At 40.6% G+C, this 26012-nt stretch overlaps 1 protein-coding gene across 10 annotated transcripts in view; it reads right to left on the reverse strand.

Annotated features, from left to right (window-relative positions):
- ADGRF1 (adhesion G protein-coupled receptor F1) overlaps positions 1-26012 on the reverse strand; it is a 135391-nt gene that overhangs the window by 28293 nt on the left and 81086 nt on the right. For 3 of the 10 annotated variants that reach the window (XM_082729719.1, XM_082729721.1, XM_082729720.1), the window contains one exon: positions 5854-5916. The gene's annotated coding sequence lies outside the window, so the exon portion shown is untranslated. Of the gene's footprint in view, positions 1-5853; positions 5917-14822; positions 15086-26012 lie in introns of those variants that run through there. The other 7 variants (XM_082729722.1, XM_082729715.1, XM_082729724.1 and 4 more) reach the window with 6 other exon arrangements.

Here is a 26012-nt window from a genome sequence, read left to right on the forward strand (position 1 = left end):
AACTGTTACCCTGAAATCATTCTATTGAGGGATGATTCTGCAGGCAGATATCAGAAGATAAATGGAAGGGGGAGGGATCCTCTGGGATCTTGCACCAGAGGGCAAAATCCTCTCACACTGGGAACTGCTTGCAGACTTTGGGGCAGCCCCCCAGAATGAAGCCTAGATCTGTGGGGGCACACATGTGAACTGGGGGTGGCTGGCAGTTTTAGAAGCACAAAGGGCAGAGACGTGCCTGAGCCTGGAAATGAAGGCTGGGAGTGTGGCTGTAGGGCACACAAGCTAGTACACTGTGGTTTTTTAGCAGTATAGACAAAAATGAAGTCAGTGTGGCCTACAGTGCTTACTGAAGAACAGGCTGAGGTCTCTCAGTTACTTCTGCTCTGACTCTTGGAAGAGAGTCAGAAAACTACCAAAGAAAGTCACCGAGAACAAAAGCCCCCACAAACCAGTTTTCACTGAGCCCAAACCAGTTTTCACTGCCCACCCCAAAAGGGGGCAGGTCAACTCTGCCCAAATAGCATTGCCTGAGTAATAGTGTAGCAGGCCCCTCCCCCAGAAGACAAGCTAGAAGAACAAGAAGAACAACCCTAAGGTCCCTTTAAAACAGGCACATCTTGCTTGGTTTGTGGTCAATAACTTGGACTCTATATATTCTCTCAACCACCCCTCAATAGAATGACTAAGAAGAGGAACCCTCAACACAGGAAAAATTCAGAGACCCGGCAAGCCAGAAAGGACTCGCTAGACATATTCAGGGTATTAAATGAAAAGAACATGCAGCCAAGAATACTTTGTCTGACAAGGCTGTCATTTAGAATGGATGAAGAGATAAAGAGCTTCCAAGACTGGCAAAAACTTAAAGAATATATGACCACTAAGTCAGCCCCACAAGAAATATTAAGGGAGATTCTATAAAAGGAGAAAGACCCCAAGAGTGATATAGAACAGAAATTTACAGAGACAATCTATAGAAACAACGACCTCACAAGCAACACGATGACCATAAAATCATATGTTTCAATAATCACTCTCAACATGAATAGCCTAAGTGCTACCATAAAACGTCACAGGGTTGCAGATCAGATAAAAAGACAGGACCCATCCATATGCTGTCTACAAGAGACTCATTCTGAACCTAAAGTTACACCCAGATTGAAATTGAAGGGATGGAGAACTATCTTTCATGTCAACGGACCTCAAAAGAAAGCTGTGGTAGCAATTTGCATATCAGATAAATTAGATTTTAAGCTAAAGACTGTAGTTAGAGATACAGAAGGACACTATATCATTCTTAAAGGTATATCCAAGAACTAGATCTAACAATTGTAAATATCTATGCCCCCAGCATGGGAGCAGCCAACCATAAATGCCAACTGTTAACCGAAATAAAGAAACACATTGATAATAATACATTAATTGTAGGAGACCTTAACACTCTATTCTCAGCAATAGATCATCTAAGCAGAAAATCAACAAAGAAACAGAACTTTGAATGACACATTGGACCAGATGGACCTCATATATATATATATATATATATAGAGAGAGAGAGAGAGAGAGCATTCCACCCTAAAACAACAGAATACTCATTTTTCTTGAACACACATGGAACTTTCTCCTCAATAGACCATATCGAGTTCACAAATCGGTCTCAACTCATATCAAATAATGAGATTATTCCCTACATATCCTCAGACCACAATGTTTTGAAACTGGAATTCAAGAAGAGTTTTGTTTTTGTTTTATTTTGTTTTGTTTTTTGAAACAAGAAAAAGTTTTGAAGAAATTCAAACACATGGAAGCTAAAGACCACCCTGCTCAAGAATGTTTGGGTTAACCAGGAAATCAAAGAAGAACTTAAACAATTCATGGAAATCAATGAGAATGAAAACACATCAGTCCAAAACCTATTGGATATGGCAAAGGCGGTCCTAAGGGAGAAATACATGGTCATCCAAGCCTCATTCAAAAAAATAGAAAAATCCCAAATGCACAAACTATTTTTTACAACTTCAAGAACTAGAGAATCAACAACAAATTAAGCCTAACTCATGCACAAGAAGGGAAATAATTAAATTTAGAGCAGCGATCAATGAATTAGAAACCAGACATACAGTAGAACACATCAATGAAACTAGAAGCTGCTTCTTTGAAAGAATTAATAAGATCAATAAACCATTGTAAGACTTACCCAAAAGAAAATTTTAATAAAATTATGAATGAAAAGGGAGAGATCATGACTAACACAAATTACCAGAAATTATTATCAACAGCTATTGCCAGTAAGTTAAGCAACCTAGAAGAAATGGATGCATTCCTGGAAACCTATAAACTACCAAGACTGAAACAGGAAGACATTGACAACCTGAATAGACCAATAACCAGTAATGAGATAGAAACAGTGATCAAAAACCTCTCAAAAACAGAATCCAGGACCTAATAGATTTCCTGGGTAATTCTACCAAACATTCAAAAGAGAAATAATACCTATTCTCCTCAAGCTGTTTCAAAAAATCAAAGCAGAAGGAAACTTCCAGATTATTAGGCTAGCATTACCTTGATCCCCAAACTAGGCAAAGAACCCATCAAAAATGAGAATTTCATTCATTCAATATCCCTGATGATCATGGATGCCAAAATTCCCAACAAGATCCTAGCTAATAGGATCCAATAGTACACTAAAAGGATTATCCACCACAACCAGGTAAGGAATTATCCCTGGGGGATGCAACGGTGGTTCAACATTTGCAAATCAGTCAATGTGATAGAACACAGAAGTAAGAGAAAAGACAAGAACTGCATGGTTCTCTCAATTGATGCAGAAAAAGCAATTGACAAAATACAGCCTCTTTTGCTGATTAAAACTCTTCAGAGTATAGTGATAGAGGGAACATTCTCCAATTTCATAAAATCCATACATGAAAAGCCCACAGCAAATATCATTCTCAATGGGGAAAAGCTGAGAGCCTTTCCCTTAAGATCAGGAACACGACAAGGATGCCCACCCTCACCACTATTGTTCAACATAGTACTAGAAGTCCCAGCAACAGCAATCAGTCAACAAAAAGAAATAAAATATATTCAAATTGGCAAAGAAGTCAAACTCTCTCTCTTCACAGACGACATGATCCTTAATGTGGAAAACCCAAACGCCTCCACCCCCAAAGTACTAGAACTCATACAGCAATTCAGTAATGTGGCAGATACAAAATCAATACACAGAAATCAGTTGCTTTCTTATATACTAACAATGTAACTATAGAAAGAAAAATCAGAGAATCAATTTCACTTACAATAACACCAAAAGCCATAAGATCTTGAAATAAACCTAACCAAAGAGGTAAAGGATCTAAACTCTAGAAACTACAGAACACTCATGAAAGAAATCAAAGTAGACACAAAAAGATGGAAAAACCTTCAATGCTCTTGGACTGGAAGAATAAACATTGTTAAAATGCCTATGCTGCCCAGAGCAATCTATACTTTCAATGCCATCCCAATCAAAATACGATCAGCATTTTTCAGAGTTTTGGAACAAACAATCCTAAATTTTGTATGGAACCAGAAAAGATCCCAAATCACCAAGGAAATGTTGAAAAAGAAAACAAAGCTGGGGGTATCATGTTACCTGATTTCAAGCTATATTACAAAGCTGCGATCACCAAGACAGCATGGTATGGGCACAAAAACAGACACATAGACCAATGGAACAGAATAGTGAACCCAGATATGGACACTCAACTCTATGGTCAGATAATCTTCGACAAAGAAGGAAAAAATATCCAGTGGAAAAAAGACAACCTCTTTAATAGATGGTGCTGGGAAAATTGGACAGCTATATTCAGAAGAATGAAACTGGATCATACACAAATATAAACTCAAAATGGATGAAAGACCTCAAATCCATCAAAAACCTAGAGGAGAACATAGTCAATAACCTCTTCAACATCGGCCACAGCAACTTCTTTCAAGACATGTCTCCAAAGGCAAAGGAAACAAAAGCAAAAATGAACTTAAAGTTCATTTAAAATGAACTTAAATAAAATGAACTTAAATGAACTTAAAGTTAAAAAGCTTCTGCACAGCAAAGGAAATAGTCAACAAAACAAAGAGGCAACCCACGGAATGGGAGAAGATATTTACAAATGACACTATAGACAAAGGGCTGATATTCAAGATCTATAAAGAACTTCTCAAACTCAACACCCCAAAAATAAATAATCAAGTCAAAAAATGGGCAAAAGACATGAGCAGACACTTCTCCAAAGAAGACATACAAATGGCTAACAGACACATGAGAAAATGTTCATCATCATTAGCCATCAGGGAAATTCAAATCAAAACCACATTGAGATACCACCTTACACCAGTTAGAATGGCAAAAATTGACAAGGCAAGAAACAACAAATGTTGGAGAGGATGTGGAGAAAGGGGAAACCTCTTGCACTGTTGGTGAGAATGCAACTTGGTGCAGCCACTTTAGAAAACAGTGTGAAGGTATCTCAAAAAATTAAAAATAGAACTTCCCTATGACCCAGCAGTTGTACTACTAGATATTTACTACAAAGGTACAGATGTAGTGAGGAAAAGGGTCATATGTACCCCAGTGTTCATAGCACCAATGTCCATAATAGCAAGACTGTGGTAGGAGCCAAGATGCCCTTCAGCAAATGAATTTTATGAAATTTGAGAATGGATTTTATGAAATTGAAGAGTGTTTCCTTCTTATCCATTCATCTTATCCATAAGAAGAATGGATAACATATGGTCCATATATACAATGGAATATTACTCAGCCATCAGAAAGGATGAATACCCAGCTTTTACATCAACATTGATAGGACTGGAGAGATTATCCTGAGTGGAATAAGTCAAGCAGAGAAAATCAATTATCATATGGTTTCATTTATTTATGTAAGGAATAGCACGGAAGACATTAGGAGAAGGAAGGGAAAAATGAAGGGGAGGTAATCAGAGGGGGAGAGGAACCATGAGAGATTACAGACTCTGAGAAACAATCTGAGGGTTTTAGAGGAAGAGGAGTGGGGGGATGTATTAGCCTGGTGATGTGTATTAAGGAGGGCACAGATTGTAAGGAGCACTGGGTGTTAAATGCAAACCAATGAATCACGGAACGCTACATCAAAAATTAATGATGTACTATACAGTGACTAACATAGATAATAAAAATAAATAAATTTAGGGGTGCCTGGGTGGCTCAGCGGGTTAAGGCTCTGCCTTCAACTCAGGTCATGATCTCAGGGTCCTGGGATCCAGTCCCGCATCAGGTTCTCTGCTCACTGGGAAGCCTGCTTCCCTTCCTCTCTCTGCCTGCTGCTCTGCCTACTTGTGATCTTTCTCTGTCAAATAAATAAATAAATAAATAAATAAATCTTTGAATGATTAATTAATTAATTAGTTAAAAAATATCATTCTCACTTTTTCTCTACTTCAGGGAAAACGCTTTAATGTAAGTTCCTGACACTGAGCACTGTTTAGACCATGGTCTTTAGTGCTGGAGCCCACCCATGCATGTGGGTGTGGCCTATCTTCTCCTCTCATGCCGGGGAGGAGAAGGGAGGCTTCCAAATGAGAGGCCTGGCCCTTTTACGGTTCTTTCTCTCAATCATTTCTCTCAGTCCCTCTCTCTCTGAAAAACCTTCTTTCTCCCTCATGTTGTCTAGGCTTGAGACAGTAAACCCAACTCAAGGAGGCCTGGATGGCAGCCTGGGCACTGTGAGGAAACGCTCTCTCATACTCTTGGTTTGTTTATCCCCTCTGCCTCCCATGTGGAGGGTATATTCTGGGCGGTCTCCTTGGACTTGCTAGAAATGACAAATTGTTACTTACGGTCTGGGTTTCAGACCAGTGATTCCCGGTCACTGCTCTCTAGGCCAATCATGAATAGCTGGACTATAAAAAAGGAGGAGGAGGAAGGGGGCGTGGGGAGAGTGTGGGGAAGAAAGAGGAGGGAGAGAAAAGAAAATATTTGGAAGCTCATTAGAAAATACAGGTGCCCCCATTCCACTCTAAACCTTAGACGGGCCAGGCCCAGCCAGGTGCATAATTAAAGCAACCGAGGGATGCTGACCTCTAGGCAAGTTTAAGAATCGTTACTCTAGACTGGTTCTGGGATAGAAAACAGGAGTTCAGCTCCAAGGCCAAGCCTGTGATTTGGATTCTACTGTGGCATTTGGAACCAAAGCTCAAACTAATCAAAATGTTTTCTTTGCTTCCTTGGTACATGCACCTCCTTCTGGGGTAAGGTGGGAAGACTCAATTTCAGGTAAATGACTAACTTTTTTTAGTGTTCAGTATGTGCCACACAATATTTGAGACCATATTCATTCCTCAGAATTATTTGTCGTATTTCTGAAATTCAAATTTAACTTGTAAACGGGCATCCTCTATTTGACAACTAGTCAAAGGTGGGAAAATAGTGTTTCAAGATGAATGGGACCCAAGCACTGTGACTGGATTGCCCAGGGCTCAGGTACCAGCTTTGACATTGATCAAGTGGGTGTCCCCTGACATTTTCTCAGGCTTTCCATACCTCAGTTTACTAATCTGTCTTATGGAGGAAATGGTATTAATTCCGAGATTTGAATGCATTATTGCATGTACAATACCTAAAACAATGTCTGGTAGGTGGTAAGCCTCAATATGGTTAGCGATTCATACTAGCATTACTAAATTTTAAATTCATCACTATTATTTATAATTACTTATTGAATTGTGCAGAATTTGACTTCAGTTGCGAATTAAATTAACTCACCAAATAAAAGGTGCTTCCAGGTCAATGGCCAACACGATATAAATGGAAAGATGGACCCCAGTTACAAGGTAATAAAAATACATTGTTATAGTAACTGAATTATCTGACTCAAAAGAGAGTCCTGGACAGTGTGGATATCAAGAAATGTGTGTGTGTGTGTGTGTGTGTGTGTCTGTGTCTGTGTGTGTGTGTCTGTGTGTGTGCCTAGGGTAATCTTAAATCCTACCTAACTTTGACTTTACTAGAGGCAATCCTCAGGGTATTTTCAGCACTTCCCTTCCAAGCGGAAAGTGTCCAGATTATTAAAAACCTTCTCAGAATCTGTGTGCCCCTGAGGCAGACGAGGAGTTGTTGTTGACATCAGAGTACCTGTGTTTATATCACTCGCCCTGTGGCAGCTGGGGGCCGATGATGCCTGACCCACAGCTGTGTTGGCACCAGCTGCAGTGGGAAGGCTTGGCCACAGTAGAACCCCCCCCCACTTCCTTGAATTCATTCAAGTGAATTCATTCTTGATAATCCCTGTCCTTCAGTTTGCAGAGAACAATCATTAGGATTTGCTACTACGCCTCTAGAGAAGGCTGTCCATTGTCTCTCCATTCTTCCAGTTACGTATTTATGGGCTCCAAATATTATTTATTCATGTCAACAGTTGTCACCTTATCAACAGTGGTGCTGAGTTGGAACTGCTCACACCTACACTTCCCAGCATTTGCAGCAACATTCTAATCTTAGACCCTGTTGCACACTTGGGCCACTTTCCTGGCACTAATATTTATGGGACTGTTTCTTCCTCTATAAATAGAATTCCCAATATAGTTGTCTCCCTCCTCTCTGTCTTGGACTTACAGGGGCATAACACACACACATGCGAGCGTCTGCATGTACACAGTCATGGAAACAGCAGATCTCCAATTAGGATCTGAAGGACATTATGACTCAAATAGAACCAATTTTTTTTACCAACAGAGGACCTATAAAAGCTTGGTTTTATTTCACATTTTATTTTATAACGTTTTGGTAACACTTTCATTGGGTTCTGTCTTTGTGGAAGAATCCTTGGGCCTTTTGTCTTTGAGAAGAGTTTCTTTATGCTCCTTTAAGTGGACAGATCTAGTAGAAGTCAGGTGAAAAGGTAGGTGGGGACAGAAAAGACAACCAATTCACATCTGGAAAAATATTGGGAGGTTTGGTGAATCTTCAGCTAGACACCCTTCTTTTGGAAGAACTACAATTTAGTTACCGAAAATCTGTGAGTATCTATATAAATATGTGTGTGTAGTACAATTTAAAGCACGCGTTTTATATTTTAGCATGTTTTTAAGTGTTCTTCTGTTGTAGCAATGTAACAGAAAAGAGCTAGATGAATTAGAACCTAGCCCCAGGTTTGTCTCCCATGGGTCAGAACTTATGAAAGGTAAAGGAAAAAAAAATGTTGGAACTCAGTTTTCTCTTCTATAAAATAAGCAATAGTATAAGCTGAGCTCAGATCTACTCACATTCAGATTCTATGCCCATTTCCCAGTTTCTCTTTGGGTATTAATTATTTAATTATTCTTTTCTTTAGTGTCTGTCAGCCATTACATCTAAGCTGGGAAAGGGTAATATGTTTTCCTGGGGTTTATACCTGTTTCCTCCTCAAACTGGTTATTATAATTCTGCACTATCTGTTGAGATGCGCTGAGCACCTACTAAGAATAAAGTCCTTGAGTTGAGAAGAGAGGTGTGGTTTTTAAAAATCTTAGAATCATAAGGCTGGATGAGACAAAAGGAATGACCTAGCTTGTCATTCCTTCCCCAGGATGCTAAATTCTAATTTTACCAATCTGCTAAACTCTAATTTGGATATTGAGAGCCTCCAATTTCCCAGGCACTATGCCAGACGTGGGGGAGTTCACAGCACGGGCAGTTCACACACGCTAGCTCCACCCAGTAAGGGAAACTCCAAAAGCTGTTCTCCAGACCCACTTCTGAAGACATCTGCTGGGTGGCTGGGGTCTCTTTGTTCCCTATTTTATTTTATTTTTAAAAGATTTTATTTCATAAAGAGAGAGAGAGAGAGATCACAAGTAGGCAGAGAGAGAGGAGGAAGCGACTCCCCGCGGAGCAGAGTGCCCGATTTGGGGTTCGATCCCAAGACTCCGATATCATGACCTGAGCTGAAGGCAGAGGCTTAACCCACTAAGCCACCCAGGCACCCCTGTTCCCTATTTTAAACCCTGCAGTATTTCCTTGAATGGATCTCCCTTCAGAGTCATTGTGTGACCCTACATCTTCACCGGATCCCCTTCGATCCCCAAATTGAGAAATATTTTTTACAAGTCTGTGTGTCCTTTCTCACTCGTGGGAACTTTGGCTACAAAACTTTCTCCTATTGCTGGTGCTGTCAGCCTGGCATGGCTGTGTGCTCCCCACTAACAAAGGTTCTGTACTTTATATCTCAGCAAAGATACAGGATGATCTATTGTTCTTAGCTCATCACCCAACACTTCTTCCCATGTGCTGGTAGAGTTCATTTCCCACAGCCAAGTTCAGCTCAATCCCTTTGTAAGAGCCTGACTGCCAGCCTCAGGGGCTGGCTCTTTTCCAACCCCTTATAACTGAAGATATTCTCCTGTCATTCATGGTTCAGTAGAGCCAACATTAGTACCAAGCTCTTAAAGGACGATTAATGGCATTCCAGAGAACGTGCAGTTGTTTCTTCCAGCTAATCCTTCCGCTTAGCAGTGGGGACCCAGCCTTCCGGGAATCCCCAGGTCAGGTTTCTTTCCCATCTTCCCCACATGACTCTGCTTACTTAGAACAGGTAAAAACCCGTGGAATTTGAACTTCCTCTTAGATTGTTCCATTGAAAAAGTACTTGAATCGCTCTTGAGGGAGGTGATGGTTAGGTTACATAATAAGAAACAAGAAAAATTCTTTGTAATTCACTAAATGTTCGTATATGTATCCATTTGGTTATTTTGGCAATCTTATAAATAAAGTGGGGATTATTTCCATTTCACGCTTGCCGAAAATGAGAAGGGTAGACTTTAAATTCTAAATAAAAAGAATTTATCAACTATTTCTTTAAATTTCTCTCCCCGAAGAATCTAATATTTCTCTTGGACTCTGAGCCAGTGCCTTTTGTTGTTTGGGATATGATTTTTAATAAGGTCCTGATTGTTTATCTAATGTCCATCCGAGTTCCTTACAAAACTTCTTTGTTCAGGAAAAAGAAGAATATACATTTCAAATCTATCCTCCTAGCAAATGTGTGTCGTCAGTGTCTAAGGATGAAAACACACTTTATCAGGCCTATTGGAAAGAACAGAGAATAGAGTTTGTGGCATCTTCTATGTTAATTGTCAGATTGAAGATGCTACAGGCTCCTCTTGGGTACCTTTCTAAACAAGAGTAAAACTGATATCCAACTTTCATTCAAGGCTTAGACCGATAAATCTCAACTATTTCAAGTATACTAAAAGACACTCTTTCTTTGTTTCCCTATGCCTATTAACAGTATTTTCATCATAGCTTCCTAATGAATAAAAGTAAGTTTCCCAATCATATTCCCTAAATTATTCTACTAGACAGAGAACCAGTTTCCTGGCATTCCACCTATCCTGCAAATATTATGTCAGTCCATACTCCAAAGCCTTCCAGGCTCCACACTATGTTCAGATAAAAAGCACACGCATTATGGTGGCAGGTTTGTTATTTGGACTCCTATAATCTGCCCTCAAATGTTCCTCCTGTTAAGCTTCTTCTTGTGGATTCTTAATTCTGGGAAACCTGGGATTTTTTTCCAGGTTTGAGTAAAGTGCTGCTTCAAAAGGTCCACACATTTTTAAATTTTGATCAGCATGGCCAAATGTCCTCCCCATTTGTACCCATCTACACACTCCAGGGAGGCGTAGAAAGGCCAATGTCATCACACTGTCCCCAGTACCTTTTTAATGTTTGCCGACAAAAAGACAAACTTTTTGTCTAATTGTTTTAATTTCCATGTCTCTGATTATCTCAAAGAGTACGCCATTTTTTTTCAGATGTTTGTTAGTCATTTGTTGTTTTTGTTTTTTGTTTTTTTCTGGCTTGACTTTTTAAGTCACTATTCTAAGTTTTTCTATTGGAATGTTTCCTTTTTCTTAAGAACTGCTTCTTTGGAACTTTTATATAACATGGATATTAGCTCTTTGTCACTTCCATTATAAATTCTGTTAAAAATTTTTTAACTTCCTGTGTTCTGCACAAGAGCTCATGAAATCACATCTGTCACTCCTTTCCATTATGTATTTTAAACTAGGGATCATGCTCAAAAAATTTTTTATAAAAGGACTGTAAAAATATACATATATTTTCTTCTAAACCTTCTTTAACTTTAAAATACATTTAAACTTTTAATCCTCCTGGAGTTACTTTAGGTTTTGGTATGAAATAAGTGTTTACTTTGATTTTCCTCCAAATGAACAACCAATTATCCCAACTACATTTCTTGACTAAACCATTCTTTAACAAGATAACTTGATAATTCTTTATCAGTTTTAAAGGCCACTTTCATTGTATAATAAAGTTCTGACTTCAATATGTATAAATTCTACTGCTGTGTCTTTTTTTCTCCTATTTACTTAATTGGTACCTTGGTCAACAACATCATACAGTGTTATATGATTAAGAACTATATCCTTAAGTTTCTTATGAGAAACAATTAGCCTTATTTTCTAAGACATTAAGCACAGGGAAGTCTTTAAGCAAAATTGAGCAAAACTACAAACACAAGTATGCAGGGTTTTCATGGAAAATATAATCTGCTTAATACAAAGTCTCTTTACCCAAAATTTTGCAGGTGTGGATCTGTTCCATTGTGACAAGTTACCTAACACCGCTAATTTATAGTAATGCCTGCTTATCCCTAAACAATCAAGGAACTTCTACAATCAGCTTTTTTAAATGTTATCTTAGGATAAAAAAAGCAAACAAGGAAATTATCTTGAACTTTAAAGTCTTTATTTTAAAGGGCTTTATTTAAAACAAAATGAAAAAACTAGAGTTTCCAAGGTTTGTAGGCCACAGAGATCAAAACTGGACATTAGAACTGAGGATCTGGAGACCTCACGGGGGCCTGAGAAGCCCCATCAACAAGATTTAATTCCAGTGTGCACAGTCTGAGGGCTGCATACCTCACCATTGTTTTCCTCTTTACATACCATTTACCCAACCAACTGTGCATGGGGAATTTACTCCAACTCCAGGAAATGCCAGGGCACTTTCCCACTTATTAATTCTCATGGCTTTTCATTCTCAACATTGCAGAATTCCAGGTTTCCACCTGCCATCAGACAGGAGCCTCTGAGACTCTCTGTGGCTTGCTGGGGAGGGGTGTGGGAGGAAAACTTCCCTTTTCCATGGGTTTGGACACTGTGGTTGTAGATTTCAGCAAGGCTGGATGGAACCAGCGGGGCGTGTGAGAGATGATGTGTCAGTCCATGATGCTATAGACCTTTTGCACCATCCCCCCAAGTTTCTAGATTATTTTCACAACTATTAAGATCAGGTTTCTAGCTTGTCTCAGACTGGACATGGAGACCTGGACATCCCGTGAGCACTTCCCTGCTCGCACACAACTCAAACTCTGCCATGTTTGGGAACAGGGTTTCCCCTTTTCTGGACCTATGGGTAGCTCCTGCCAAAGAACTTTAGAAAGAGAACAAGGTAGAATATTGTTAAAGCTGCAAATACATGTTTGGATTGGGTGGAACATGGTTTCATAAGGAGTGGCATTCAGCAAAACTGAGAATTCAGCGAAACTGTCCCAAGGATGCCACTTGTCCATCTTCTGAGCTCTTCACCCTCGTGACACACCCCTACCACTGGTGACACCCTTTGAGAAGCTTAGGGAATAAAATCATGACCATTACCACTATTTCTGCTTTTGTACCTTCGCTTGCTAACCCATGAGGAGATGGAAAAATACCAGCAGACTTTCTATAGACACTCTGTAACCACACATCCCCCACCCAGAATTGAACCTGACAGAATGGCTGCTCCCGGACCCCCCACCCGACTCTGGGCCGAGAGATAACAAGCCATCTGGTGCCAGAGAAACCCCCACCCAGAATTGGACGTGACAGCATGACTGCTCCCGGACCCCCCACCTGGCTCTGGGTGCAAGAGATAATAACCATCTGGCGCCCCATGGCTTGACAGGGAGACCCCGACCAATCCTGAGGTGACACATACCCTAGCAGCGCCAACCAAGCAGTTCAAAGAACGACAGCCCTTTGACCTAACCAATAATCTGTTCCCAGCCTTTTCCCACTGTGTAGCGCGCCAGTCATATTATAGAGTTGCTTTATGATTTTCCCAAGGTATGTGGCGATTTGTTACAAGATACTATGATGTATGCTAAGTCCCTGCCTCCCCAAAAATAATGTATAAAAGGTGTTGTGATCCCGATCTCGGGACCTCTTAGCGTCACCGGTAATGAGTGCATGGAGGTCCAGGTTCGAACTTGTAATAAACGGCCCTTGCTGTTTGGCTTTGACTCTGGACTCTGGTGGTCGTCTTTGGGGGGGGGGGGTCTCGGAATTTGGGCATTTCACCTTCAATAACCTGGACCCTCTTGTTGCTTCCAGCCTGCCCTCACTCCCAACCAAAGTACTAAAATTAGTCGCTTATACCCTAGTTTAAATGAATGTGCTCATTTATTTTTTTCTAGGAGAACAGTTGCATTCATTTAATTGTGGAATGAATGACATCAGAGGGCGTATGGGTGCAAGTCTGGTGTTCCTCCTTACCTTCAGCACAATAAGAGATAAATCCTATAATGGGAACCCTATCCCTACTTGAGAAAGAAATTAAATTTACTCCCTTTTTAGAGAGTAATTCCCATCAATGTGTGGCTGTGCACAAAATAGAAGGGTCTGCAAGACAGCTAGAGAAGCATCAGTATGCATACACACATTTCAAATCTTAATTTAGATCTTACTTTAAATCTCGATGCTTATTGCCACCATTCTACATTCTACATTCTACCATTCTACTTGCTAATAGTTGAATAAAGTGTTATTTCTGTAGCCATTTTGTAATACTGTTTTGAATTTTGGTTATGATTGGATAATTAGCAGTGGTTCTATTACAGGGAAAGAACATAAAAGGCTGTGCTAATATTTGAACAAATCATAAAATATGTTTATCTATTTTTATTATTTCTTTTCTATCTGTAATTTCCCACCTATGTGTGTTATTATCAGAATCCATTTAGTGGATATCATTGTGGAAGAGCCACAGGCACCATTCCTCCGCATCTCTTCCACTTTGATCTTCTTTGTGTACTTTCTTCAGTAATTTCCCAACATCTAGGATATTGGGTTTACACAAATGGATTTTTCTTTAAAAAAAGGAAAGAAAAGGAAAAGGAATAGTTGCCAATTTTCAAGGCCTGTCAGAAAACACAGGGTATCACTTTGTATTTATTACTGGAAAGGAACAGGAGAAATGATTATAAGGGCCGATTTGGGGATTTTTCTGAGTCCAAGGTAGGAGCTAAGTTGAAAAGTACTTCTCAAATTTATACTGGTTCAGCAAAGCTTTATGAATTCATCTAAAGTAAAAATAAACTGAATCTGCTCCAGCATATTTTTATTTTAAGAGTTTGCTAAAGCTAATGTATTACTGACCAGCAGCAGTCGTGAAATTGATGTTTTTAACAAGTATCCTTGGTGGCTCCTTCTTTACTCCAGTAGATCTACCTCACACACCTGAGGAACAGGAGGTCCTCGGTTCTAAGGCATAGAGAGAACTGTGTGCTTTGAATCAGAAAACCTGTAGTCAGAACCAGCAAATCACCTCAGTTAATACAGTCACCACGAGGATGAACTCTTTTGTCTCTCTTCTCATTGCTTTCTCCTTCCCTATTCCTTTATTCAACCTTCTTCAGGAAATGGGATCTTGAAATCAGAGTTTTACCTGGGGCGGGGGCGGGGGGGGGTATCTCAAAGTAACAGATAATACTGGTGATAGTCATACACATTCTAAGGCATTGAATCACAGCTGTTGGGCTTACCTGGTGACTCCTCTCCTCACAGCCTCTGGAAGCCCTTCCTCCACTGTACTTGGGGTTCAATCACTTCTTAATGATGTTCGGAAAGACATCGCTTATTAACATCTGAACAGCTGCTCCTGGGCTCTCCTGCAGATCCACTGACACCTAAGCCACTCTTGGTTCCTGTGGCTGCCCTTGAAGGCAGACAAGCCTAGGACACACCCCCTTCCAGAAGGAAAAGAGAAATACCTTTCTGCTGACTCTCCCTCCCACGTGGAGTCAATACCAGGCCGGTAAGAGGAAGGAGCTCTGAGCCCAAGACCTAATGATTCTTGCCGCTGACACAAACAGATTTCAGAAACCACAAAAGGAAAATGGGAGAAAAATGCTCTAGGGGAATGCGGAACACTTCTGTCCTAAATCTGTCTGCTGCAAAATGCTGCTCTGTCAAGCTTTTGAGTCCAGCCTCAGGACACCACCCCCCACCCCTCCACCCCCCCCCCACCCCGTCACCTGCATAAAGCGGAAGGAATGTGACCTTCATGTATCATTCCAGTTGGGGGAGGTGGGCAATACCTGTGGAGTGAAAGGAGAGGTCCATATTATTATTCCTTTTCTGGCTTTTGCTCTCAAAGCTGAAGAACCCCAACTTGGTTCTTTCCCAGACAAAGGAAGCTCAGACCCGTTGGTGGGATAACATGGAACCGGGCGGGACTGTCGAAACAGAGTAGCAGTGTAGATGCTGAAGGTGAATGCTTTCTGTATATTCAACTTTTCAATAAATGTTTCTTTCCTACCTAAGTACCCATCTGGTATGAAAACTAACACTGTGTGTATTACAAATGACTTGAAGTGGCCTTAAACCACTCCCTGTTTTGCAAATGACTTAGGATGGCTCACAATGCCAGTGCACTAAAAAAAATTATATTAGAATAGAAATAGGGAGGGCACTTGGGGGGCTCAGTCCTTTAAGAGTCCGCCTTAGGCTCAGGTCAAGATTCCAGAGTACTGGGATCTAGTCCCCCACCTACCCCCTGCTCATTCTGGAGCCTGCTTCTCCCTTTGTCTCTGTCCCTCCTCCTGCTTTTCTCTCTCTCTCTCTTCTTCTCTCTCTCTGTCAAATAAATAAATAAAATCCTTAAAAAAAAGAATAGAAATAAGGAAACACAAACTACAAAATTTCTATATAAACTACACAAACTATTTTAAAAAGTCTATAAAAGTAGAGCATCAATTAAGAAAAATAATGCGAATATGAGGTATCTACACTATTTTATAAATGTGAAACTTCCCTTCAGGGGCAGAGCTTCCTAGCATTCAAAGAGAAAGGGAAGCTAATCAGGTATATTGTTCTTATCACAAAAGAGGAAACATTCATCTTCTTAGGAAGGAGAAAATGATCTTCGGAGCACTAAACTGGAATAGAAATCTTTTATACAGTGAACAATACTCCAAATAAGATTGGAGCCCATAATTTCATGTTGAAGACCTTTTGTGCTAAGAGGGCCCAAACACAACGTGACCCTCTTGTTTCCAGCTGAGCCACTTGGTTTTTAGCACAGTTTTTCATGCTCATGTCGGAATCCAGGAAAAAGCTATCAGGAGAACAAGGCCTACATGACCATCCCTAACTGTTCAAAGGCATCAACAGCCTTTGTCTCCCACCAACCTGGGTAGAATAAAGCTGATCTCATAAGTTAATCAAGTTAATTCCTTTCTCCTCTGTGCTCTTTCTGTAGGATTTTGCCTCTTTCCTGATCCACCAGTTATATGTGGAGACCAAACACAGAGAATGGAGAGCTTCCGGAAGAACTTCGCTCAGTTGATCCAGTGTCTGAAGTCCTAGGATTAGATGCTGTCTTTTCAGTTCAGTGCTGGCCTTTTTCTATTAACTATATTAAATCGTTAAGTGCCTGTAGGAGCACAGAAGTCACTGACTGATACCTTAGTATCAGTGTGTTTATAAAATGGGACTAATAATCTATCAATGACTTAGGGAGGAAAGTGACTGTGGAACTGGACAAGGATAAAGGGAAGGAGTAAGGCAGACAAAATGGCCAGTCACTGTGGAGTTTCAAGTGGGGAAACCTTGAACCTCAAGTAGAAGGTCTGTTACTGACCTCCAGTTCATTGTATTCTAAAGCCCAGTAACTTCCTAAGGGCTGGTCTATGGCCCAAGAAACAAAGGGATCCCTACAGTGTCTTATTAGACCAAAAACGTTTTAGCAGGTAGTAGAAAATTAGGCAACCAATAGACGTTAATAATTTCTTGAGCACATCGATTTGGGGGGAAAACCTGAATCCAAAGAAATGAATATATTTAATTGCTTGTTGATTCCATATTTAATGGAAGAAGATCATAATGTATGCCCAATGTTTAAGGTGTGCTTTTGAATTACTGATGACTCACCAGTAAACCTCGTAACCCCTTCTAGTTTCCTCCTAATTACCTACTAACATACGAGATGCTGAATTCCTCTATACTTCCTGGTCAGGTTATGGGGCTCTCCCGTCCCTGCAGAAGACAGAGACCAAAAGAAAGCAACATGGATTTTGAGCACTGTGGCATTATTGCGACATATCATTGTTCTGTGCCCAAGAAGAGCTGACCTTCCGTGATGGCAGAGTTGAGGAAGGCTTGCTCCTCTGGTATAATTCTGCTAAGAAATCTCACACACACTCACCTGTGAAGTTGGAAAAAGGTATTAACCTGAGCATACAAAAGCAGGTAAATAAATGTGTTTTGGTCCATCTGGTCTACTTTACATCTCTTCCCTGGTAATCCTGACCACAGAGCTTCCTTGATTAGGCAGGGCCTGGCATCCTGTAGATGCCCAAGAGAACAAGGAGGAAAACCAGAGGCTGCAGGAGCATGTTAAGACCTGCCATGTCATCTGTTTGTTTCTGTTGGTTTCCCGAACAGTCCGACTGCTTGGTTTCCCAGCAAAAGAGAAGAGTTACAGGAATAAACAGCAACAAACCTGAGACCCTGAAGAAAGGAACTGGCAAACAGAATCATAGTATTAGAACTCATTTCCTAAATTTCATCTCATCTTATCACTGGGTGGAGGTGCTATCTGAATGAGGTCAGCAGGTGAACCCGAAGAGGATTCTGGACAACAGTGTATATCCATCGGAGATGCTAGGTATTCTGTGCCTTTGGTCTCAGAGATCTTGTTGCGGAAAATCTGAAGTGACCGAGGAAACTCAAGCGGCACCCAGGAAAGCAGGGAAAACTTAAGCTTTATTATCACCAGCGGGCTCAGTGGGATCCCCTCCCAAAAGCTGAGCACCCGACAGGGTTAGGAGTGAGTTTTTATCGTTATGGGTGATGGGGGATGGTAATGGAAAGTTTTCAGGGTCTCCCAAGGCCAAAAGGCCCCTTCCTGTGGCAGTATAATCTCTGCGAGGGGTCTCAGGAGAGTGCTAAATCACCCCAGGGGACCGTTTCTTTTTCTTTTCTTATTCAAACAGATAGGCTTCTGGTCTTTTTCTCTTGTCTCAGCAGGAGCTATGACTTGTTATCTTATCCTAACCGAAGGGGACGGCTATTGGGTCTTTTCATGGCCTTAGCAGGAGCAAAGGGGAACCAGGGATGCAAAGGCGCTGGAGCCAGCAGCAGTCTCTATCCCTTTATCTGCCTCAGTCTAATCCGGGGCTGCAGACACAGTTGGTCACCTTGAATGATATGGTGACTCAAGAGTGAGATGGGCCCTGAGCTGTTTCAGGTGTTTCATTCCATATTATGAAATGATTCAGTGCAGTAAGAAGTATCTGAGGGGTGCCTGGGTGGTTCAGTTGGTTGAGCATCCGATTCTTGATTTCGGCTCAGGTCAGGATCTCGGGATCAGGAGATCAGGAGATCGAGCCCCACATCAGGCTCAGTGCCAAGGCTGCTTGTCCCTCTCCTTCTGCTCTTCCCCCCTCCTGCTCCGGCTCACATTCACTCTCTCTGTCTCAAATATGTAATTAAATAGATAAAAATTAAAAAAAAAAAAAATTTAGGGACCCCTGATTGGCTCAGTCGGTTAAGTGTCTGTCTTTAGCTCAAGGGTCCCTGAAATTAAGCCCTGGATTGGGCTCCCTGTTCCTCAGAGAGCCTGCTTCTCCATCTCCCTCTGCTCCTCCCTCCACCTGCGCTTGCTCTCTCTCTGGTGCTCCCTCTCAAATCAATAAATAAAATCTTAAAAAATAATAAATAAATAAATAAATAAAATCTTAAAAAATATATTTCAGGTATGGGGCGCCCGGTAGCTCAGTCTGTTAAGCATCCAGCTCCTGATTTTGGTTCATGTCATGATCTCAGTGTTGTGAAGTCAATCCCTGCATTGGGCTCCACACTGGGTGTGGAGCCTGCTTAAGAGTCTCTCTCCCTTTTAAGAACAACAACAAAAAAAAAAGAGTCTCTCTCCCTCTCCCTCTTCCCCTTCCCCCACTCATTCTTACTCTCTCTTTCTCTAAAAAGAGAGAGAGAGAGAAAGAAAGAAAAAAAGAAAGAGAGAGAGAAAGAAAGAGGAAAGGAAAGGAAAATATTTCAGATATATGTATTTTTAAACCCTAAAAGGAACCGTAGAAAGAAGAAGAATTGAATATAAAATGTAAATTATAGCAAGAAAGTTTTCTTAACTAATATGATAAGATTTTATCATAATAGATTTAGGGTTTTTTTTTTTAAGATTTTATTTATTTATTTGACAGAGAGAGACACAGCCAGAGAAGGAAGACACCAGAAGGAGTGGGAGAGAAAGAAGCAGGTCCCCTGTGGAGAAGGGAGTCCAATACGGGGATCAATCCCAGAACTCTGGGATCATGAGCTGAGCTGAAGGCAGATGTTAATGACTGAGCCACCCAGGCACCGCAAGATATAGTCTTTTAACACTCAGAACTAGGACTAAAATAAAAAGAGGTGGACAGGGAATTATTGAGCTATTTGAGGATAAAGCTTAGTCAAAGGGACTTATGAGAAACTGTTTGGGGGAGGTGGTATTTAATAATAATTGTAATGCTACTTAGCCTTAAAATAAAGTACATTCAAATAAACAGAGGGAAAATTCACAAAACTGTAGGAAAACTTTTCCCATTGGTATCAGAAACGAGTGTAACAATCTATAGACATGAACTCTGGCCTGGACAGAAAACCAGAGAAGGGATCAATGATCAAGCCCCTAGTAACAGCTCTCATTTACTAAGAACTTACTATGTTCCAAGAACTGTTCTGATCAGTGTCCATGTGCTTTTATACTCCCAGCAACCTGTGAGGCACTACAACGATCACTGCATTTCACAGGTGAGAAAATGGAGGTATAAGAGAGGCTAAGCAAATGATGGGCCAGGGTACCAAGCCAGCCCACCTTCAAAGTCTGTGATATATTAAATTCTGTACTCTGCTACTTCTCAAATACAGATGAGAAATGCAAACAGGAGTATCCAACCAATGCAAAATAACCAAAGAAAAGGCAAAAGTGACATTATGTTTTAGGTGCCAATGAGACAACCATTCTTATCTGAACCTTGCATAGTAAATTGCAGAGCCACCAAAGCCCTAGAGATTCCACCTCTCCATTTCGTCCAACAAGGAAGCTTCCAGTGTCACTAAAATCCAAGGCCTGGCAAATTTAGCAGCACCAGGCAAAATTGCAATATTGCCTTTCATCAGTTCAGAGCGTAGGGTATCTGAATGCCAGAGCTAACACCGAGAAAGCCATGAACAATAAAAGCAATTAATTTTGCTTTTTTTTTTTTCTTCCGTCTACCTGTCTTTAAGATGAGAATTACACAGTATCAAGCATCCTCCTGTCTAAGCTGGGGGTACCTTCCTGGGGCTGCAAGGAAGGCACTGCTGCAGGCAAGGGAACACGTGCCCCTGCAGCCAGGAGATGTGGGAAAATGAGCATGCGCATCAGGGCAGCCTCAGTGAAGCTTGATCTGACACAGTTGAGAAGAATCCTGCTTTTACAATGCAAGTTGTAGAACCCCAGACCCTTAACAGTAAGACGCACTTCTCCGTTGGCCGATAACAGCAGAAAAATCCAAAGGGGGCTCCAGAAGACCAGCGTAGGGTCTGCAGAATTAGAGGCTGAAACCCAACAGATTGTCACTCAGTCCTCCAGGGGAGAATTCCTGTGCGTGAGAAGCTCTCCCAGAACAAAATAAATCTGATCCTATGCCTGGGCATTTTTGCTTTGACATTGTGGCTGTGCTCAACTTCCTCCTGAGGACAAACATCTGAAGATGTGGCCTAAGATTAAGACATTCTTTTTTGCGTAAGTGTTTCTGTTTAGCAAACCGCCAATTGACCCCAGGGCTTCAGTACGTGCTTTAGGCAAAGGGAGACACCTAGTGGCCAAGACTCGCATCCGTGGACAAGGCCACCTGTTTACAAAATCCCTGTAGGGTACAGAGGTTTAGTTGCCATGAGGGTGAATTAGGTGAGAAGGGAGGAAAAAGAAGGAATGGTCTGAATCAGGTAACCTCTGAGACCCTGAGTCACTTTGTTTAGATGCTTGGCAGGGAGTCCGCGTGCAGTGGAGTTCAAACATTTCTCCATTTATTCATTCAACAAACAACCCATGTTAAATATCAACTAGGTACAAGATGCTCCTAGGCCATGGGGACCTCAAAAATCTGTATATAGTGCCTTCAAGGATCTTGTAGCTTACTAGAAAGACTAGGCTAGCAAAAATCAGCTAAAATACATGTGATAAGAGCTGACCACTCTATATTGTAGTGGCCCATCGAAAAGGCAATTAAATGTATCCCCAAGGGTGAGAATCTCTAAACCACAGGTCTCAAACTGGCACCCTGTGCGTCCCATCTGGCCTGCAGATGTGTTTTGCTTGGCCCATGCAGTGTTTTTAAAACTCTGAATTGGTTGCTAACATTTAAACATCAGGGATTTCACAGGGAAATCCAGATTTCAGCTTCTTTTGAAAAATCAGAAGATCTGACAACATTGTTTCCATATCCCTCTAGGGTGATATTTGACTGGAGTTCTTGAAGCTGGAGTAGGGGTTCTTTACTTCCCTGTTCCTTTTTTCCTAACAACAATGAATTTACTTATTTCAGTGAAATTTTAGTAAATTTCATATAAACGGGATGCAAAAGTCAGAATTACAAGAATATATTCATTGGAAAATTGGGTTCCACTATGCCTTGCTGCACCACCACCAAATCATCACCTACAAAGACCCTCAATATTATTACCAGTTAGAGATTGAATGTATCCCTCCCTTACCCCAAAATTAATTTTATCTGTATTACAAATTTTAAAACAACATATGAAACTACAAATACTAGAAGAAAAAAAGTTGTTTCCACTGTATACTTTAAATAATATGTTCATTTATGAAAAAGACCTTTTGTAAAGAAAGACTATCACTTGGACATCACACACAGGTTGGTATTTGACTACCTAAAAAGGGGGGAAAATTCTTCATGGCAAAACATACAGTGAACAGCATCCAAATATAAGTAAGTAATAGGAAAAATATCCTTGATTTATATCATAAATGACTCTTGAGTATGTAATTAGTTCTTATAAATCAGTAAGAAAGAGAACGCAACCAGAGAATCAAATGGGCAAACAGGAATAAACCAAAAAAGGATATGAATAGTTCTAAGATATATAAAAATGGGGAAAAGTTAGTTTTTACCCCTCAGATGAGAAAAAAATCAAAAGAATTGATAATATTTTTGTAGTTAGGGGGGAAACAGAGAGTCTCCTATACAGCTAATGGGTGTATAATCTAGTATTTTTTTAAAGATTTTATGTATTTATTTGACAGGCAGAGATCACAAGTAGGCAGAGGCAGACAGAGAGAGAGAGGAAGGGAAGCAGGCTTCCCGCTGAGCAGAGAACCCCACGTGGGGCTCGATCCCAGGACCCAGGGATCATGACCTGAGCCGAAGGCAGAGGCTTTAACCCACTGAGCCACCCAGGCGCCCCTATAATCTAGTAATTCTGTATCAAATTTTAAAATGCATGTAACCTTTGGCCAAGCCATTCTACATGTATCCATCCTTCTATTGCACTTCCCTTTGTTGTGCTCCACAGATAATGCATGTTTTACAAGTTGAAGGTTTGGGGCAACTCTGAATCAAGGAATCAAGGAAATCTATCAGTGCCAATTTTTCCAGCAACATTTGCTCATATCTTGTCTCTGTGTCACATTTTGGTAATTCTCACAGTATTTCAGACTTTTCCATTGTATTTGTTATGGTGATATGTGATCAGTAATTACAACTGGCTGAAAACTCAGATGATGGTTAGCAATTTTCAGCAATAAAGTACTTTTAATTAAGGAATGTACCTTGTATTTTTAGACATAATGTTATTGCATGCTTAGTAGACTGTAGTGTAAACATAAATTTACATGCACTGGGAAACCAAAATTTTCATTTCATTTCATTTGACTTGCTTTATTGCTCTATTCACCTTATTGTGGTGGGAAGGAACTAAACTGTCAGTGTCTCCAACGTATGCCTGTCTTTCTAGAAATATAACCTACAAATATGCTTGCTGGTGTGCCAAGTGATACAAATATATTTTTCAAGTACAATATCTATACAAATACAATATCTATACAAATATATCCAGGGAAGAATTAAAGTGCCTGGATGGCTTGTGGGTTAAGCATCTCTCTTCTGCTCAGGTCCTGGTCTCAGAATCCTGGGATAAAGCCTGTGCTGGCTCTCTCCTCGGCGGGGAGCCTGCATCCTCCTCTCTCTTTGCCTGCCTCTCTGCCTCCTTGTGATGTCTCTCTCTCTCTCAAATAAATAAATAAAATCTTTTTTTTTTAAAAGTCCATCGGTAGATGTGGTGGATAATATTTGCTTAAAATATGCTATGTGTCCAAAATATAAACTTTTTTCTTTGTTTTAAGTAATTGAAATCCTGAAATTGTTAGTACAGTGTAAATTAGCTTAAGTTAATACAGAAAAAGGCACCAAGAGTGGGACAGAGTCTTTCTTAAGAGAAATCTGAAAGTCTGTAGCATTTACTTCTGGTCTGGCAAATGGGAAGCAAGAAAACTTATTGGAAAAGAACAGAGGTGGTTGATGGGATACAGTGAAACATTTGTGTGAAGTTGGATGGCAGATGAGGTGCTAACCAAGTTTGTGTCTTTAGGCAATGAAGCTAGAATCCCTTCTAGTATAACAGAGGCTCTCCTGACAGTACAGCTCTCTTAAAATCATAGTTGGCTTTTAATCTGTTTTATTCCAATTAGCTCTATGTGCCTCTGATACTGTGACTAATAAGAAACATTGTCCCTGTTTCTGGCACAGAGCTCCTAAAACCCTTTGAATTTCCTAAGTAATGAATGCAGTAAAACTGTCTTATGTTAAGGAGATAATTTTTGTTTAGCACCCAAGGATGGGAGCACTGGGTGCCAGGAGAACTAACTGAGTGATCGAAAGATTAGAAGGTTTTACCCCACCCCTCCTCGGAAGGGATAAGGTGCAGGAGGTTGAATCCGTGGCCAATGGCAATGATTTTATCAACCATGCCTGTGTAATGAAACCTACATAAAAATCCAAACAGACAGGTTTCAGAGAGCTTCCAGGTCGGCAAACATGTGGCGATTTGGGGACAGTGGCACGCCAGGAGAGGGCTCCAGCTCTCTCCCAAACCGCGCTTTGTGTGGCAGTTCCTGAGGAATATCCTTTCATAATAAATTGGTAATCTAGTAAATGAAATGTTTCTCTGAGTTCTATGAGCCACTCTAGCAAATTGCACCACCCCAAGAAGGTCATGGTGGGAACCTCTGATTGATAGCCAGTCTTTTATAAGTACAGATAACAACCTGGAGTTATACAACTGGCATCTGAAGTGAGGGGTGTGGGGACAGTCTTGTGGGACTAGCTCTTAACCTACGGAATCTGATGCTGTCTCCAGATAGACAATGTCAGAATTGAGTTAAATTGTAGGTCACCCAGCTAGTGTCCAAAAACTGCTTGGACATGTGGGGGAACCCATCCCCCCCAACATGCATTGGAACTGGATACAGAACTCTTAGTGTCAATAGCTATGTTCCCCATTCTTCTCCAAAAGATACCTTGAGGGACTCAGGCTCCATGGGGACAGCCACACCTTTGGTCTCCTCTTTTCCCTGAGCAATTTTTATAACTGAAAGGATTTACTTAAAACCTTAATTAGTTGTTTAAGCAACCAGGTTTGATGGCCATATGCTGACTTGCTCCTTGTCAGGAGGTTTAGCTGTAATTGGTCCTAATCACTAAAAGTCTATCTCAGTTGTATATTTTACTAGTTAGAGGTGGGAATTAGTTGCACCTTCTGTCTGGAATTTTTGTTCTTATTTTTTCTCTGTTTTACTCCTGCTTGAGAACTCATCATTGTTTTCTTGGGCTATGTAGTCTAAGAGGGCCAGTAGCAGCTAAATCATGCTAATAACTGTTTTGTGTTTTTCCCCCAGTTATCTAGCTACTTGTTCCAATACCACTGGTTTGAAAAATCCATCTTTTCCTCATTGTCTTGAGATGTCAGTTTCATTAAATATGAAATTCTTATGTGTCTTGGGTCTATTTATGGACTTTGTTGTTCTTTTCATTCATCTGTGTTTACTCAAGAGCAAGCTCAACTTTCCTGTAGCTTCATGATACATTTTTGTATCCAATATAATAGTTCTCCCTTATCATTTTTCCTTTTCAATTTTTTTCTTTGTATTTTTTAATAATTTTTATATAAATTTTGGAATAATTTTCCATTTAGGCTTTAAAATCAGCTTGTGAGTCCCTCCCTTCAACAGATACTACCTCCTTCAAAATCTATTTATTTTAAAGATTTTACATATTTATTTATTTGAGAGAGATTGATCATGAGCAGGGGGAGGGACAGAGGGAGAGGGAGATGCAGACTCCCCTCTCAGCAGGGAGCCTGATGCAGTGCTCTATTCCAGGACCCTGAGATCCTGACCTGATCCAAAGGCAGACACTTAACTGACTGAGATACCCAGGTGCCCCCCAAATCTATTAATATATTTATTGAGATCATATTAAATGTATAGTTAAACTTGAGCATAATTAATATCTTTTTTTAAGATTTTATTTATTTATTTGACAGAGAGAGATCACAAGTAGGCAGAGAGGCAGGCAGAGAGAGAGAGAGGGAGGGAGGGAAGCAGGCTCCCCGCTGAGCAGAGAGTCCGATGTGGGACTCGATCCCAGGACCCTGAGATCATGACCTGAGCAGAA

The sequence above is a fragment of the Mustela nivalis genome (genome assembly GCF_964662115.1).
Source record: "Mustela nivalis genome assembly, chromosome: 5".
In the NCBI taxonomy this organism is placed as follows: Eukaryota; Metazoa; Chordata; class Mammalia; order Carnivora; family Mustelidae; genus Mustela; species Mustela nivalis.